Source organism: Aotus nancymaae, unplaced genomic scaffold (genome assembly GCF_030222135.1).
Source record: "Aotus nancymaae isolate 86718 unplaced genomic scaffold, 86718_ANA_hifiasm-v0.15.2.pri h1tg000076l, whole genome shotgun sequence".
Classification (NCBI taxonomy): Eukaryota; Metazoa; Chordata; class Mammalia; order Primates; family Aotidae; genus Aotus; species Aotus nancymaae.
This window is the reverse complement of record NW_026988491.1, coordinates 17,776,134-17,788,208: the sequence shown is the minus strand read 5'-3', so window position 1 is coordinate 17,788,208 and position 12,075 is coordinate 17,776,134. Positions and strand designations below refer to the sequence as shown.

Here is a 12,075-nt window from a genome sequence, read left to right as displayed (position 1 = left end):
TGGCCAGGCTGGTATTGAACTCCTGACCTCGTGATCTACCCGCCTCGGCCTCCCAAAGTGCTAGGATTACAGATGGGAGCCACTGCGCCTGGCTGGCCCTTGATTTTTTAAAATGCCCTAAAAACATACAGTGGAATGTTTTTAAAAACAAAAAAGAAGAAGAAAAAGAAAAGTAAAAGGAAATCCATGTTATAACAGGGATGAACCTGAGGACATCATGCTAAGTCACATAAGCCATTCACAAAAAGACAAAAATTAGCTGGGAGTGGTGGCACATGCCTGTAGTCCTAATTGCTGCAGAGGCTGAGGAGGGAGGATCACTGGATGCCCAGAGCTCAAGTTTACAGTGAGCTGTGACCCTGCCACTGCACTCCAGCATGGGCCACAGAGGAAGACCTCTTCTCTAAAAATAGATAAGTAAATAGATGAAAATACTGTATGATTTGCAAATGTACAGTTGGTTGGACCTGTCTGTGGGTGGTCACCAGCAGCTGGAGCATCTCCGCCCTTGGTATTTGTGGCAGAAATTACCTGAGCTCTGTGCTTTGAAACCGGTTTGTGAAGTTCTTTTTTTTTTTTTTTTTTTTTGAGATGGAGTTTCGCTCTTGTTACCCAGGCTGGAGTGCAATGGCGCGATCTCGGCTCACCGCAACCTCCACCTCCTGGGTTCAGGCAATTCTCCTGCCTCAGCCTCCTGAGTAGCTGGGGCTACAGGCATGTGCCACCACGCCCAGCTATTTTTTTGTATTTTTAGTAGAGACGGGTTTCACCATGTTGACCAGGGTGGTCTCGATCTCTTGACCTCGTGATCCACCCGCCTCGGCCTCCCAAAGTTCTGGGGTTACAGGCGTGAGCCACCGCGCCCGGCCCTGTGAGGTTCTTTACTAAGGAGCTTCTGAAGGGCTGCCCTGGCCAGGGAGCCTTAAATCTTCAGTCTCTCAGAGACCACAGCAGGGTTGTAAGTTCATGGTTGGGAACTTCCTTACAGAGTTTGCCATAGACAACTTTGTCAAACACCACTCCCGTTATTGAGCTTGTCCCGGACTTTGCCTTTGGACCACTTCTTCCTTTTGGCCCTGCCCCCGGATTTGTTCACTGGGTCTTTGTCTTTCTTTGTGACTTTCCGGTGTCTTTCCTCTTCTTGTTGTCCTTGAATGGCATTGCGAAGCTCAGAGAGCAGCAACGAACTCTTTCTTTTTTTCTTCCTTTTTTTTTTTGAGAGGGAGTTTTGTTCCTGTTGCCCAGGCTGGAGTGCAATGGCATGATCTTGGCTCACTGAAACCTCTGCCTCCCTGGTTCAAGGGATTCTCCTGCCTCAGCCTCCCGAGTTGCTGGGATTATAGGCATCTGCCACCACGCCCGGCTAATTTTGTATTTTTAGTAGAGACAGGGTTTCTCCATGTTGGCCAGGCTGGTCTTGAACTCTCAACCTCAGGTGATCCGCCTGCCTCAGCCTCCCAAAGTGCTGGGATTACAGGCGTGAGCCACCATGCCTGGTCTTCTTTTTCTCTCTCTTCTTTTTTTCTGGGATGCCTTTCTTTTTTCTTTCTGTTTTGTTTTTTTTTTTTTTTTCGTAGAGCAGAGGTCTCCCTATGTTGCCCAGGCTGGTCTCAAATTCCTGGGCTCAAGCAATCCCCTGCCTCTGCCTCCCAGAGTGCTGGGATTACAGGCGTGAGTGACTGCACCTGGCCTTCTTTTTTCTTTATTTTTTTTGTAGAGATAAGGTCTCCCTGTGTTGCCCAGGCTACTCTCAAACTCTTGGGCTCAAGGGATCCTCCTGCCTCAGGCTCCCAAAATGCTGGGATTACAGGTGTGAGCCACTGCCCCCAGCCCAGATTCCAGCCCAGATTAGATGAGATATTTAGGAAATCTAATTCATTAAGACAGAAAGTAGAGGCTGGGAATGGTGGCTCATGCCTGTAATTCTAGCACTTTGGGAGGCCAACGCGGGTAGATCACAAGATCAGGAGTTCAAGACCAGCCTGGGCAAGGTAGTGAAACCCCCATCTCTGCTAAAAAACTACAAAAATTAGCCAGGCATGGTGGCAGCCCCCAGCTACTCAGGAGGCTGCAGCTGGAGAATTACTTGAACCCGGGCGGCAGAGGTTGCAGTGAGCTGAGATGGCACCTCTACACTCTAGCCTGGGTGACAGAGTGAGACTCTGTCCCAAAAAAATAAGACAGAAATTCGAAAGGTAGTTACCAGGGGTTGGGGAAAGAAGGATGGGAGTTGTGTCCAATGGGTAGAGTTTCAGTTTTGCAGAATGACAAAGTCCTGGAGATTGGTTGCACAATATGAATATACTTCACACCACTAACTGACCTCAAGTGATCCTCCTGTCTTGGCCTCCCAAAGTACTGGGATTGCAGGCATGAGGTAACATGCTGGAGGGCCATGATGTTTACTGAACACTTTACTATGCCAGGCCCTAAGCTTCCCTGGGTGCTGTGCAAGCCTTCATTCATCTCCTGGGTTTAGGGTGAGAATACTATAGCCAGAAGCCTTGGGACTTCTCGAGGCCTCACAACCAGACCAGACAGCAAGGGAAGGATATGAACTGGCAATCTGGACTCCAGATTAGTGTTGGCTCCACTAGATGGTTGCCAAAAGTAAATGATGATGGGCTGAAAGCACTCCGGGCCTGGGAGGCAGTTGTGTGGGAGATTGATCGTAGGAAATGATGTTAGCAAGGCTCCAATCATCACAAAGAAAGCAAGCCGCCACCCCTCCTGAGAGGCAGCACCATGAGTATTCAGGTGTCCTGGGTTCAAAGCCAGGCTCTGTCACTTACAAGTTGCACAAGTTTGCATGACTCTTTAAATTGGTGAAATTAAAAAGGTATAATAATTGTATAGAAAATTTGGGGTAGCGGCCGGGCGCGGTGGCTCACGCCTGTAATCCCAGCACTTTGGGAGGCCAAGGCGGGCAGATCATGAGGTCAAGAGATCAAGACCATCCCAGCCAACATGGTGAAACCCCGTCTCTACTAAGAATACAAAAAAAAAATAAATGAGCCAGGCATGGTGGCACGTGACTGTGGTCCCAGCTACTCGGGAAGCTGAGGTGGAAGAATCGCTTGAACCCAGGAGGTGGAGGTTGCAATGAGCCGAGATTGCACCACTGCACTCTAGCCTGGAGACAGAGCAAGACTCCATCTCAAAAAAAAAAAAAAAAATTGGGGGTAACACAGGTCTATAATGAAAATAATAAATTTTTTTTTTTGAGTTGGAGTCTCGTTCTGTTGCCCAGGTTGATGCAGTGGCGTGATCTTAGCTTACTGCAACCTCCGCCTCCTGGGTTCAAGTGATTCTCCTGCCTCAGTCTTCCCAAGTAGCTGGGACTGCAAGCACGCAACACCACACCCGGCTAAGTTTTGCATTTTTAGTAGAGACAGAGTTTCAACGTATTGGCCAGGCTGGACTTGAACTCTTGACCTCAAGTGATCCACCCACCTTGGCCTCCCAAAGTGCTGGGATTACAGGTGTGAGCCACTGCGTCTGGTCAAAAATAATAAAATTCATTTGGAGAAAGAGGAAGGAATACATTTCACTTAATTGGGATTCAAAATTAGTACATTCCTTATTCACAAATGGTTTGCAAATGATCGTAGTTAAAAGCCGTTCTTACCTTTTGAGCTGCACAGTAACAGGGGGCAGGCTGGAATTGACCAGTAATCTGAGGACATTTTTGCTTTTGAGACAGGGTTTCACTCTGTCACCCAGACTGGGGTGCAGTGGCATGATCACGGCTCACTGCAGATTCAACCTTCCAACTCAAGCACTTCTCCCACCTCAATCTCCCGAGTGGCTGGTGCTGCAGGTGTGTGCCACCATGCCCATGTAATGTTTTACACTCCTGAATGTGGTTTGTTTTCCTTAATGTTTTTGGTCTGAACCAAAACTGTCTGAACTCACTCTGCGATGAGTCATTCTAATAGCTTCAGACTAAATACCAGAGAACCGGACTGCTCTCTAAGGAAACCCATTCAGCTAGGCGAGATTCCTTCTTACATCCTAGGGTAATTCCAGGGTTTTGTCCTGAAAACTCATTTCTTTTTTTTTTTTTTTTTTTTTTGAGACGGAGTCTTGCTTTGTTGCCCAGGCTACAGTACAGTGGCAAGATCTTGGCTCACAGTAACCTCTGCCTCCTGGGCTGAAAACTCACTTCTTCTTTTATTTATTTATGTATTTATGTATGTATGTATGTATGTATTTATTTATTTATTTATAAAGACGGGGTTTCACCATGTTGGTCAGGCTGGTCTTGAAGTCCGGATCTTAGGTGATCCGCCAGCCTTGGCCTCCAAAGTGCTTGGATTACAGGCGTGAGCCACCATGCCCGGCCTTCTTTTTTTTTTTTGGGATGGAGTTTTGCTCTTGTCACCTAGGCTGTAGTGCAATGGTGTGCAATCTCAGTTCACTGCAACCTCTGCCTCCTGGGTTCAAGTGATTCTCCTGCCTCAACCTCCCGAGTAGCTGGGATTACAGGCATGCACCACCAGGCCCAGCTAATTTGTGTATTTTTAGTAGAGACAGGGTTTCAGGCCAGGCGCGGTGGCTCACACCTGTAATCCTAGCACTTTGGGAGGCCGAGGGGGGTGGATCACCTGAGGTCAAGGGTTCAAGACCAGCCTGGCCATCATGGTGAAACCCCATCTTTAAAAAAAAAAAAGAGAGAGAGAGACAGGGTTTCACCATGTTGGCCAGGCTAGTCTTGAACTCCTGACCTCAGGTGATCCACCCTTCTTGGCCTCTCAAAGTTCTGGGATTACAGGCATGAGCCACCTCACCCAGCCTCAAAATCTCACTTCTTTTAGATGTTGTCTCTTTTGCTTGGTAGAGAGTATCTGTCCTCCTTTGTATTAGGATTTCCCTATTTATCTGTTCTCATTGCAAGGTCTAGGAATTGGTCACTGTTTTGTCTGTTGAGTATGCCTCTTCTGGCTTTCCAGCTATGCCACAGGTTTATTGCAGATGGTCACTTAGGCAGAAAACGAGATCTGGAAACGTATCTATTCTGGATTATGACTATTTCTGTAGTTTAAGCATTTTGGCCAGGTGTGGTGGTTCATGCCTATAATTTCAGCACTTTGGAAGACTGAGGCTGGTGGATCACTGAAGGTCAGGAGTTCAAGACCAGCCTGACCAACATGGTGAATCCCCGTCTCTACCAAAAATAAATAAATAAATAAATTAGCTGGGTGTGGTGGCTGGCACCTGTAATCCCAGCTACTTGGGAGGCTGAAGCAGGAGAATCACTTGAACCCAGGAGGTGGAGGTTGTAATGAACCAAGGTTGTGCCACACTGCACTCCAGCCTGGGTGACAGAGTGAGACTCCCTCTCAAAAAAATAGAAAAGAAAAAGGCTATTTCTGTAGCTTGAGTATCTTAACAAAAGAGAGTAATAACTTTTTTTTTTTTTTTTTTTTTTTTTGAGAGGGAGTCTCACTGTCACCAGGCTGGAGTGCAGTGGCGCTATCTCGGCTCACTGCAACCTCCGTCTCCCGGGTTCAAGCAACTCTCTGCCTCAGCCTCCGGAGTAGCTGGAATTACAGGCACCTGCCACCATGCCTGACTAATTTTTGTTTTTGTTTTTGAGATGGAGTCTTGCTCTGTCGCCAGGCTGGAGTGCAATGGAGTGATCCTGGCTCACTGCGACCTCCGCCTCCCGGGTTCAAGCGATTCTCCTGCCTCAGCTTCAGCCTACCGAATATCTGGGACTACAGGCCCGCGCCTCCACGCCCAGCTAATTTTTGTATTTTTTTTTTTTGAGACGGAGTTTCGCTCTTGTTACCCAGGCTGGAGTGCAATGGCGCGATCTCGGCTCACTGCAACCTCCGCCTCCTGGGTTCAGGCAATTCTCCTGCGTTCAGGCAATTCTCCTGCTACAGCCTCCTGAGTAGCTGGGACTACAGACGCGGCCACCACGCCCAGCTAATTTTTTTGTATTTTTAGTAGAGACGGGGTTTCACCATGTTGGCCAGGATGGTCTCGATCTCTTGACCTCGTGATTCGCCCGCCTTGACCTCCCAAAGTGCTGGGATTACAGGCGTGAGCCACCGCGCCCGGCCTAATTTTTGTATTTTTAGTAGAGATGGCGTTTCACCATGTTGGCCAGGCGGTCTCGATCTCTTGACCTCGTGATCCGCCCACCTTGGCTTCCCGAAGTGCTGGGATTATAGGCGTGAGCCACCGGTGCGCCCTGACCAGGGTCTCCTTTCTGAGCTCCGAAAGTGGCGAGGGTGGGCGGCCTGGCATTTCCAAGGATCTAAGTCCTGGGCATAGCAGGCTCCCGGGATAGGAGCCCAGAGAAGCCCCAGGCAAGCCCGATTCCGGAAGTAGTTGTAGCGCCAGCGGTCGCGTCTTGGGTTGCCAGGGCGCCGCACCGGAAGTAGAGTGCGGCGCAGGGGCGGGGCAAGGCGGGCGGGTCCACCAGGTTGCTGGGTGCGTCCTGCTGCGAGCGCCGGAGAAAGGCTGGAGGCGGGGCGGGGCCTGCGTCTGAAGGCAACCCTGCAAGGCGCTCCTCCGAGCCTCTCAGCGCTCCAAGCCTACAGGTGAGGTCCTGTGGCCCAGGCCGCCCCGGGCACCGAGGGTGTCGTCGCGCGCGGGCGGGAGAGTGCGCGTGTGTCAGCGAGTGTGGGCGTCTATGTCTACGCGGCCGCGAAAATGCGGTTCAGATGCTGCTGGCTGGTTCCGCGTCGCCCAGGAATCCCGCGCTGACCACCGTGCCTTTCTCGCTGGGCTGAGTTCCTGTCGACTTACCTTGTGCCATCCGATTATTGTAATTGCATCATTATGTGTATTATTTGTTGTCCCAGACTTTCATTGTTCCTACACGTTTCCCATTCATTTGCAATTTGTGTTGTTTCTGTTGGCATCTTCTGCAGGGCGCAGTGTACCTGTGGAGAGAACTCAGGTCAGGGCTGGAGACAAGAGCCTTGCGTCTTCCCTCTAGGTGACTGGACCAAGATATTTCCCCTCGCTGATTCCCCATCAGCTAAGAGGGCAGGGCAGGGTAGTCATCCCCTCCGTGTAGAAGTGGAGGCGTTATAGGGGATTAATTTTGAAAGTGAAACTATCTTATCATTGTTAGCCCTTTTGGCATTTACAGGGCGGGTTCTTTGTTCAGGAAAGATTTGATGAGCACATTATGGTGCCAGCTGGTGGCAGTAGAAAAAGATGGGCCCTGCTCGGCCCTCAAATTACAGACAATGGTAAGCAGTCACTGTGGAGCATGGTCACCCAGTTCGGGCATGGAGATGGACAGTGACAATACTGCTGTAAAAGAATGCACTGCTCATCGTGAAGTCATCATTTACATAGTTATTATTTTTTTTTTTAAAGAGAAAGAGAGAGAGAGAATAGGGAGGAGGAAAAAGGAAGAGAAAGAGAGAGAGAGAATGGGGAGGAGGAAAAAGGAAAAGAAAGAGGGAGAGAGAATGGGAGTATTGCTTTCTTGCCCAGGCTAGAATGCAATTTAGTAATGGGTATTGAAAACCTCTTGTATACTGATAATTATACTTAATGATGTAGTCAGGAAGGAATAAGGGAAGAAGATAACAAACAAACAGCCAACCAATATTTCATTTAAACCTATGAAATGCTATGCGATTACTGAGGAGTGATTTACTTCCAATTATATAGTCACTTTTGGAATAGGTGTGAGGTGGTAATGTATGTTTTGTGTATTTGAAGTGGAGAGTTCTGTAAATGTTTATTAAGTTTACTTGTTCCGGGTCTGAGTTCAAGTCCTGAATATCCTTGTTAATTTTCTATCTCGTTGATCTATAGAATCGTTAGCTATTCTTGTTACATTGATCCTTTTACCATTATGTAATGTCCTTCTTTGCCTCTTTTGATCTTTGTTGCTTTAAAGTCTACTTTATCAGAGGCGAGAATTGCATCTCCTACTTTTTGTTTATTTGTTTATTTGTACTCTCTGGTTGGTAAATCTTCCTCCTTCTCTTTGAGTCTTTGTGTATTGTTGCATGTAAGATGGGTCTGGATGCAGCATACCGATGGGTTTTGGCTTTTTATCCAATTGCAATATATATAAGTTTAATACTGGCGTTTGATGCTAGCTGGCTGTTTTGCCCATTAGTTGATGTAAATTTTTCATTGTATTAATGTTCTTTGCTTTTTGATATATTTTTGGAAAGGCTGATATTGGTTGTTCCTTTATATGTATAGTGCTTCTTTCAGAAGCTCTTGTAAAGCAGGCCTGGTGGTAGTGAACTCTCTAAGTACTTGTTTGTTCGCAAAAGATTTAATTTTTCCTTCGCTCATAAAGCTTAGTTTGGCTGGATAGGAAATTCTGGGTTGAAAGTTCTTTTCTTTAAGGATGTTAAATATTGGTCCCCACTCTTTTCTGGCTTGTAGGGTTTCTGCTGAGAGATCTGCTGTGAGTCTGATAGATTTCCCTTTGTGGGTAACCTGACCTTTCTCTCTGGCTGCCCTTAGTATTTTCTCCTTCATTTCAACCCTAATAAATCTGGCAATTATGTGCCTTGGGGTTGGTCTTCTTGAAGAATATCTTTGTGGTGTTCTCTGTATTACCTGGAGTTGAATATTACCTTGCCTTGCTAGGTTGGGAAAGTTTTCCTGAATGATATCCTGAAGAGTATTTTCCAACTTGGATTCATTCTCTTCATCATATTCAGGTACACCTATCAAACGTAGATTAGGTCTTTTCACATAGTCCCATATTTCCTGGAGACTTTGCTCATGCCTTTTTATCCTTTTTTCTCCAATCTTGTCTTCTCGTTTCATTTCACTGAGCTGGTCCTCAACTTCTGATATCCTTTCTTCTGCTTGATCAATTCGACTGTTTAAACTTGTGCATGCTTCGCGAAGTTCTTGTGTTGTGCTTTTCAGCTCCATCAATTCACTTATATTCCTCTCTAAATTGTCCATTCTCGTTAGCATTTCGTCAAACCTTTTTTTAAGGTTCTTAGTTTCTTTGCATTGGGTTAAAACAAGTTCTTTTAATTCACAGAAGTTTCTCATTACCCACATTTTGAAACCTGCTTCTGTTATTGGAACACACTCGTTCTCCATTAAGCCTTGTTCCGTTACTGATGAGGAATTGCGATCCCCTGTAGAGGGAGAGGCATTCTGATTTTGAGTATTCTCTGCCTTTTTAGGCTGCTTTCTTCCCTTGATTATATTTTTATCCATCTGTCGTCTTTGTAATTACCGACTTTCTAACTAGGTCTCTGAGCGGACGTCCAACTTTTGGATTCCCAGCGCCGAAATCTGAGCGGTCCACTGCGCCAGCCAAGACAGCGGTGTTAAGGTTGATGGTGCCTTTCTGCCCAGGAATCTCTGGACTCTGCACCAAGAACTGCCGCTTTAAGGCGTCAGCAAAACCGCCGCGCCGGCCACAAGAGTCGCTCTGGCGACCCGTGGAGCTCCTCCGCTGGGAATCTCCTGGTCCGTGAGCTACAAATATTCGTCTGAAAGTGTGGCGTCCTCTCGTTCTCTGCGCTTTCACTGGGAGCTACGTGCCCGAGCTGCTAGTGATCAGCCATCTTGGATCTCTCTCCTACATAGTTATTACTTTGTTTATTTTTAGACATAGTCTCACTGTGTTGCCCAGGCTGGAGTGCAGTGACATGATCTCCGCTCACTGCAAACTCCCCCTTCCGGATTCAAGCTATTCTCTTGCCTCAGCCTCCCCAGTAGCTAGGATTACAGGCGCCCAACACCACACCTGGATAATATTTGTGTTTTTAGTAGAGATAGGGTTTGGCCAGGCTGGTCTTGATCTCCTGGCCCTTGATCTGCCAGCCTCGGCCTCCCAAAGTGCTGGGATTACAAGTGTGAGCCACGCTGCCTGGCCATATTCTTGTGTGTGTGTGTGTGTGTGTGTTTGAGATGGAGTCTGGCTCTGTCACCCAGGCTGGAGTGTGCAGTGGCACGATCTTGGCTCACTGCAACCTTGCAACCTCTGCCTCTGCCTCCCAGGTTCAAGCAATCCTCCCACCTCAGCCTCCTGGATAGCTAGGATTATAGGTGTGCACCACCATGCTTGGCTAATTTTTTTCTTTGTTGTTTTTTTTTTTTTTTTTTTTTTAAGATGGGGTTTCACCATAATGGCCAGGCTGGTCTTGAACTCCTGACCTCAGGTGATCCACCCACCTCGGCCTCCCAAAGTGCTAGGATTACAGGCGTGAGCCACCGTGCCCGGCTGTTAGTTTTTGTATTTTTAGTAGAGACAGGGTTTCACCCTCTTGGCCAGGCTGGTCTTGAACTCCTGACCTCAAGTGATCCACCCGCCTCAGCCTCCCAAAGTGCTAGGGTTATAGGTGTGAGCCACCACACCTGGCCTACTTTCTTTAAAGATGATTAATTTTTTTTCCTTTTTAAAGAAAACTTGCTAGAAAAGAATCCAGATACCCCAGAATCCTAGCCTAGTTGGGACTTCATTGAAAATGGCAGAATGTCTAGGATAGTGGGGATAAGGGCAGAGAGGATGCCTGTTTTCTGACGGCTGGACACAGAAGCGTGAAATGATTCTCATGAATACGTTCTCTCTTGCTTGTGCCAGGCAAGCAAATTAGGTTTGGCTTTTGTCTGGGAGTTGGGAGTTATAATAACTGGGAAATGAAAGGCCTTGTGGCAAAGTGTGTGTCTGGGGTTGTAGGTCTGCCCCAGCAGGCAGATATTCCCAAACTGTGGAAATCAGCTCAGCTCCCAGCCTGATACTTCACACCCCTGGTAAAGCTGTGGAAATCTTTTGTTGTTATTGTTATTGTTTGAGACGGAGTTTTGCTCTTGTTACCCAGGCTGAAGTGCAATGGTGAGATCTCAGCTCACCTCAACCTCTGCCTCCCGGGTTCAAGCGATTCTCCTGCCTCAGTCTCCTGAGTAGCTGGGATTATAGCCATGCGTCACCATGCCCAGCTAATTTTGTATTTTTAGTAGAGACTGGGTTTCTCCCTTTTGGTCAGGCTGGTCTCAAACTGCTGACCTCAGGTGATCTACCCGCCTTGGCCTCCCAAAGTGCTGGGATTACAGGTGTGAGCCACTGCACCAGTCTGTTTATTTTTGTTCATTCATCAATTTTTTTTTTTTTTTTAAGAGACGGGGTCTCGCCATGTTGCCCAGGCTGGAGTACAATGGCTATTCACAGGCGCGATCCCACTACTGATCAGCACAGGAGTTTTGACCTGCTCCGTTTCTGATCTGGGCCGGTTCACCCCTCCTTAGGCAACCTGGTGGTCCCCCGCTCCCGAGAAGTCACCATATTGATGCCGAACTTAGTGCGGACACCCAATCAGCATAGTGCACTACAGCCCAGAACTCCTGGGCTCAAGTGATCCTCCCACCTCAGCCTCCCGAGTAGCTGGGACCACAGGCATGCACCACTGCGCCACGTGCCACTGCGCCTGGCCATTCATCAAATATTGATTGAGCACTTGCTATTACTAGACACTGTTCTAGGTGCTGGGGACTCAGCACGAGTTAAAGCAGAACCACATTCCTGCTCTCAGACATGTCTGTGTAGAGACAGATAATCACTAAGGAAACAAATACCTGAACTAGACCAATTATTTGCAAACTTGAGCATGGGTAAGAATCAGCAGATAGGCCGAATGCAGAGGCTCACGCCTGTAATCCCAGCACTTTGGGAGGCCAAAGACAGGTGGATCACCTGAGGTCAGGACCTCGAGACCAGCCTGGCCAACATGGCAAAACCACATCACTACTAAAAATACAAAAATTAGCCATGGTACTTGGGTGTCACAATCATGGCAGAAGAGCAGAGGCACATTATACATGGCAGCAGGCAAGAAAGCTTGTGCAGGGGAACTCCCATTTATAAAACCATCAGGTCTCATGAGACTTATTCAGTACCATGAGAACAGGATGGGGGTGAAACCACTCCCATAATTCGTTTATCTCCACCTTGCCCTGCCCTTGACACGTGGGGATTATTACAGTTTAAGGTGAGTTTGGGATACAGTCAAACCATATCATCTGGCCAGGTGCAGTGGCTCATGCCTGTAATCCCAGCACTCTGTGAGGCCAAGGCAAGCGGATCACTTGAGGTCAGGAGTTCGAGACCACCCT

General features: G+C 47.7%; 1 protein-coding gene across 3 annotated transcripts in view; it reads left to right on the top strand.

The window, feature by feature from the left end:
- The first annotated feature begins 6,478 nt into the window (after nucleotides 1–6,478).
- Nucleotides 6,479–12,075, top strand: part of LOC105734203 (TTL family tubulin polyglutamylase complex subunit L1) — a 45,175-nt gene continuing 39,578 nt past the window's right edge. Inside the window, exon 1 of one of the 3 annotated variants that reach the window (XM_064368176.1) lies at nucleotides 6,479–6,554. The gene's annotated coding sequence lies outside the window, so the exon portion shown is untranslated. Of the gene's footprint in view, nucleotides 6,555–9,117; nucleotides 9,433–12,075 lie in introns of those variants that run through there. The other 2 variants (XM_064368175.1, XM_064368172.1) reach the window with 2 other exon arrangements.